We start from the raw sequence: 6,122 nt of genomic DNA on the forward strand, positions 1-6,122 counted from the left end.
TTGGGAGGCAGAGGCAGGCTGATCTCTTGTGAGTTCAAGACCAACCTAGTCTACAATGTAAGTCCAGGACAGCCAGGGCTGACAGAGAAACCCTGTCTTGGAAAAAAAAAGAACTAGAAATGCAAATTTTTTTAATAAGGGGGGGAGGAAAAAGGAAAAATGTTATATATTTTTTAAAATGTTGATGAAGACCATCTCAGAGGTTATTTTAGGGAAATGTTTGTTTTTACAACTAAGGTTTCAAGGACTTAGCAGCTATAATTAATAACCTTTGTAAAACAATGTTAACCACCCACATCCCTGGAAGACTTCATTGTGCATGGGAAAGCCGTGCAGTGCACTGAAAGAGAACCTAATCCTGGAATGGCAACAGCAGTGGGTAGTGCTTAAAATGTAGCACAGTGGTAGAGTTCTTGTCTACTGTGCAGAAGGCCCTGAGATCTAGCCCTAGTGTCACAAAAGCAGCAGAAAAGAAAAATGGTACGAAGGATAAAACTAGAGACAGTGGCGCTGTTAAGGTTATCTAGAGGCACCTAGGTGACAGCCAGATTCAGCCTGAGAACAAAGTTTGCCTTCCCCTGGCCTTTACAAAGTTACTTTCAAATTGTATATCATAGACTCTCATTCTCTACAATCGCTTTCTACTTTTTGACTTCCTGGATCCAGAGCTCAGATTCTGTGTAATATAGCTAGCCAGCTTGTTCCAGGAATCTCCTCGCTCTCTCTGCAGCGGAGCCCTGCAATTACAGTTGGCCAGTACACCTGCCCTGCTTTAGTGTGAGTCCTGGAATCAAAACTCCAGCCCTTCATCTCGCTCCACAGCACTTGAGCCCTTGTTTTGTTCTTTTGGGACAGGATCTTACAATGTAGTCCTAGCTGCAGTGGAACATGCTGTGTAAATCAGGCTGGCCTAGCACTTCCCATGGTCCTCCTTCCTCTGCCTCCCAAATGCTGGGCTTATAAACATGCATCACCATGCTATAGAGTTGTTGTTGTTTTTTTTTTCCCACCTATTTATTTTTGATGTTTGGGATAAAACCTTATGAGTATTTATTACTAACCTACCCTCAGCCTCTTGGAATTTTAAAATGTTTTTGGAGGATAGGGGAGACTGAGGATTGAACCTGGGGCCTTACAAATTAAGAAAAGCTGTCTTATTGAGCTCTATCACTGAACTATATGGATGCTCAAATCCCTTATATAAATAAGCATATAACCATGCATATCCTCCTGAAGACTTGAAATCATTCCTAGATTACTTATTATAATATAATGCAGACTGTGTAAATAGTTATACTGTATTGAATAGGGCAACTCTGTACATACTTAGTATACACAAATTTTCCCTCTTTTTTTTTTTTTTGTTTTTGTTTTTTGAGACAGAGTTTCTCTGTGTAGCCCTGGAATTTACTCTGTAGATCAGACTGGCCTCAAACTCAAAGAGATCTGCCTGCCTCTGCCTACCAAGTGCTGGATTAAAGGCATGTGCCACAACCACCTGACCCAGATATTTTTATCTCTATCTGTTATTCTTCCATTTTGTTTTGATACAGTCTCATGTAGCCCAAGGTAGCCTCAAACTATATAGTGATGGATGACCTTGGATTCCTAACTCTCCTGCCTCTATCTCCACTGTTTTTTTCCCTTCTTTAAAAATTTTGGGACAAGCTCTCACTATCAGTATCTAACCCTGGCTAGCTGGAATTCTCAATGTAGACCAAGCTGGCCTTGAACTCATAGAGATCTGCCTGCCTCTCCATCCTAAGTGCTGGGATTTTCTTAGAAAATGACTTTTTAAACTAAAATACATTTAAAATTTTAAAATACATTCATTTACTCTGTGTGCATGTGAGAGAGAGAGAGAAAGAGAGAGAGCACTCATGTTGAAGTCAGAAAAAACTTGCATGAATACCTTTCTTCTTACCAAGTTGGTCTTGGAGATGAAACTCAGGTCTTAAGGGATAGCAACAGCACCTTTATCTACTGAGCCGTCTTACGAGCCTTTTAAACATCTTTCCAAGACAGTCTCCTTATATAGCCCTGATTGCTCTATAACTTTCCGCCTGTAATAGGCTAGCCTCAAACTTGTAGTAATCCTTCTCAATTTACCTCCCTTATACTGGGACTATAGGTACATGCTGCCACACTTGGCTATTTCTTAATTTATGGCAGAATCAAATCATTTCTAGGGTCTAGCTCAGTATCAAAGAAAAGTCAATGGTCTTAAAGTGTTTCTCTAAATATAGTCAACAGCCGGTTACAAACAAAGGTTCCACAGGTGAATCCCATGTCATTTTGTTTTGTTTTGTTTTTCAAGACACGGTTTCTCTAGGTAACAAGCCCTGGCTGTCCTGGACTCACTTTGTAGACCAGGCTAGCCTCACACTCACAGAGATCTTCCTGCCTCTCCCCTCTGAGTGCTTGGCTGTGAATCCTATGTCTTAAGGATCAGTATCTTTCATGGAAGAAACCTTGAAATTTACATTGTTCACAAGCAATTCTGTATACATTAAATTATTACGTAAAACAGTTTTAAAGAGTTTGCCTTAGAAAGGCTCCAAAAATTATTCTATTTAAACTACACACGTTCACCCTTGGACTACTTCTACTTACACGGTTCTTTCCTTCCAAAATAGGGCAGAATAAACTGTTGAATCCTAAGCCTGAAGTAATCCAGCTCTGCAGTTAAGACATCGCTCATCAGATCCAGGCCCACTCATCAGTGTTCTTTCTTCTGAAGAAAGAACATGATTGACTTGTTAAGGACATCAAGATTTCTTACTTTTACATATAACAAGGTCTTCCTTAGAAACCCTGGCAAGTCTCTGGATTGTTTTAAACTCCTAAGCATCCTTTGCATTAGTTTTCTTCCCCACACACACTTGTCTTCTATGTAGCTGCGGTTGTCCTCCAACCCAGGAGTCTCCTGATTGCCTGCTAAGTGCTAGAATTATAGGCATGAGCTGCCATGCGCTATTTGTTGGAAGGTGGCTAAAGCACTCGGAGCTCTTTATTATTGCTCTCCACCTTCATACTTTATGTAGTATTCGGCTAATGAGAAGTTCATTTCTTATAATATGAAAGAATTATATATTCTACAAACCTTTCCTTTCCAGAAAAGGAATGCTTTTCTAAAAGCATTCTGGGGGATCAGATGATCTTGATATACAGAAAAGGACAGAAAGAATCTAGTTGAGCATGAATATTTGGAGTAACCTTCAGTGAATAGGTACATGTGTATGCAGATCATACATAAGTACACATTTAAAGATCATAATTTTAGGGTTATTTTGGTTTTGGTTTTGTAGACATGGTTTTTCTTTGTAGCCTTTACTGTCCTAGAACTCACTTTACAGACTAGGCTGGCCTCAAACCCACAGAGAGTTACTTGTCTCTGCCTCCTGGGTGTTGGGATTAAAGATGTGTGCCACCACCACCGGCCTACATTATTTCTTTGTGTTAAAAAGAGAGAGAGAAAAAGCTGGGCATGGTGGGCACACTCCTGTAATCCCAGCACTCTGGGAGGCAGAGGACAGCCAAGGCTACACCTGAAACCCTGACTCAAAAAAAAAAAGAGAGAGAGAGAGAGCGCTGTACAAAAAACTAGCTTGTCTTGTTTTAGGTTTTTTTCTCATCTGACCTAATGGTGACAGTAATTTAAAAACTAAACTAAAACAAGATTTATAAGTGAACGTTCTCCTTGCCTCCTGCATATGCCTGAGGCACGAGGGAAGTGCAATCTCCATTACTGCAAAAAAAAGGGGGGGGGGAGCAGAGGTGTGAGAGTAAAACTAGGAAGAAGAAAACTAATGCAAAGGATGCTTAGGAGTTTAAAACAATACCGAGAATTGCCAGGGTTTCTAAGGAACACCTTGTTATATTTTAAAAAATGTAAAAGTAAGGAATCTTGGTGCCTTCTCCCTCAGCACTGGAAGATAGATGTAGGAAGAGCTTACAGCAAAATTCTGTTTCAATAAACAAACACCATCAACAAAAATGACTGTCTAACTCTCTTCTGGAAATGCTAAATTTAGTAAATGAAGATAAATTTTAAAAATTGGTGCAAAAAGATCGTCAATATTCTACCTTGTTTTGTTTTGTTTTTTCTTAAATTCAAAGACAGGGTCTTCCGATGCAGATCAGAGTGCCTTATAATTTACTATGTAACCCAGGTTGGCCTCTAAAGATTTTCCTGTCTCAGCCACAACATCCAATTTTAAAGTGGTAACATAGACAAGACTTAACAAGCACAGCATATTAATAATTACTCAATAGCTTATATTAGCAGATGTTAGGATTTTGTTAACTTAAGTGGATTCATTTAAACTGAATCTTGAGGCCGGGCATGGTGGCATACACGTTTAATTCAAGCACTGATGAGGCAGAGGCTAGCTGATCTCTGTGTGTTCCAGGCTAGCCTGATCTACAGAGGGGAGTTCCAGGACAGCTAGGGCTACTCAGAGAGACTGCATCTTGAAAACCAAACAAACAAAAAAGTGAAATTAATTATGTTTTATAGAATTGCTATTCCTTCGGAGAATATAAAAAAATCTTTATAATTATCGTTAATGCTTTTCAGAAGAGAAGCAGATAACAAAAACCAGGGGCTGGAGATGTAGTTCAGGTTAGAAGGGTGTTTTCCATAACATATGTAAAAGCTCTGGGTTCTGTGCATAGTTAATCTAAGGCTAGCCTGGACTGCAGGGGAGCCTGTGGCAAGCAAGCACCCACAACAGCAAGACTGAGGAAGAGCAAATATACTGTAGAGAGCTTCTGTTCTCTTGCCAGTGCTTGAATTAAACGTGTGTGCCATCATGCCCGGCCTCAAGATTCAGTTTAAATGAATCTACTTAAGTCAACAAAATCCTAACATTTGCTAATAGAAGCTATTGAGTAATTATTAATATGCTGTGCTTGTTAAGTCTTGAAACAGTCTATAATTTGAAATATTTGAAAATCAATGTGCATATAAATTGGTAACACTTGAGTCTCATACTTTATTGACCAAGTAGGCCTCCTTTCTCTGTACTCTGCACCTGCATCTATACACACCAAATGAAAAGGAAAAAGATAAAATACACATACCTAAGGATTTCTTCTTCTATGTGTTAAGTTTCCAACTCTTGAGTGTTTATGGTGTGATGTCTGTATTTTTTGGTAGTTGATAAAAAGAACATAACTGTATTTTTAGAGCTGGATTCTGGCAAGTGCATTGTGTAAAGTCAAAGGCAGATTTTAAGCAACCCTAATATAGAGATAAGAATTTCACCTATTGATAGTGAGTGGCTGAACTGTAAGGTTTTAAGTAAAAACTCAAGCACAACTTTAAAAAAACCCAAAGCACTAGAAGGGAAAAATTAATTACTTTGTGCTTCAGAGGCAAGTAATTTAAGAATTGTCTTGGCTCAGTATGCTTGCAAACTTTTACAGTTTTCTACAATTTTAACATTGCCAGAACCCCTTCCCCCCAACTCTACCCCTTTGTTCAGCAAACTCCTAAAGAGGCAGATCAAACTTGGTGACAAATTAGTGACTGACTGGTTAAGGGACTGTCAGCCAGTGCAAATAGGAGAGGTATTATCCAGGTATTATCCCTGGGGGGAAGTCACCCCTTTTTATGCCTGTGATGCAATGACCATTACGCAGAATGGCGGGGTATGGGTCGTTTTCACTCCGGTCACGGTCTTATTACCTCCGATGAGCCTTAAAGATCAATGAATAGCAGACTAGGCCAGGTACCCCAAGCCGAAAGGTGGCGACAGCGACATCAGCGGTTAAATTTTACAGACTTGCACAGATCGGTCTAATGCACCTGTACTAAGGTTACTAGCGCTGTCAGTTCCCAGATTAAAATGAAGAGGTGGAAGGATTGGGAGAAGGTGAGGAGAGAAAGTGGGGTTCGGAAAAGGGAAAGGGGAAGGGGAGGGAGCAGGATGCCTCCCGGAAGGCCACAGGTTTATGGGCGAGATCTCGGCGTTCCCATGGAAACGTATCCCTCCGCCCGCGCCCGGGGCCGGCCTCTCGGTTACCTCCGCTCCGCCTCTAGGCTGTTTCCGCCCAGCTCCTTTGTGCCGCGCAGAACGTTGGCACGGCGCATGCGCGAGGCGGAAAAAAAAAGAATC

The sequence above is a fragment of the Meriones unguiculatus genome, chromosome 1, assembly GCF_030254825.1.
Source record: "Meriones unguiculatus strain TT.TT164.6M chromosome 1, Bangor_MerUng_6.1, whole genome shotgun sequence".
Taxonomy (NCBI): domain Eukaryota; kingdom Metazoa; phylum Chordata; class Mammalia; order Rodentia; family Muridae; genus Meriones; species Meriones unguiculatus.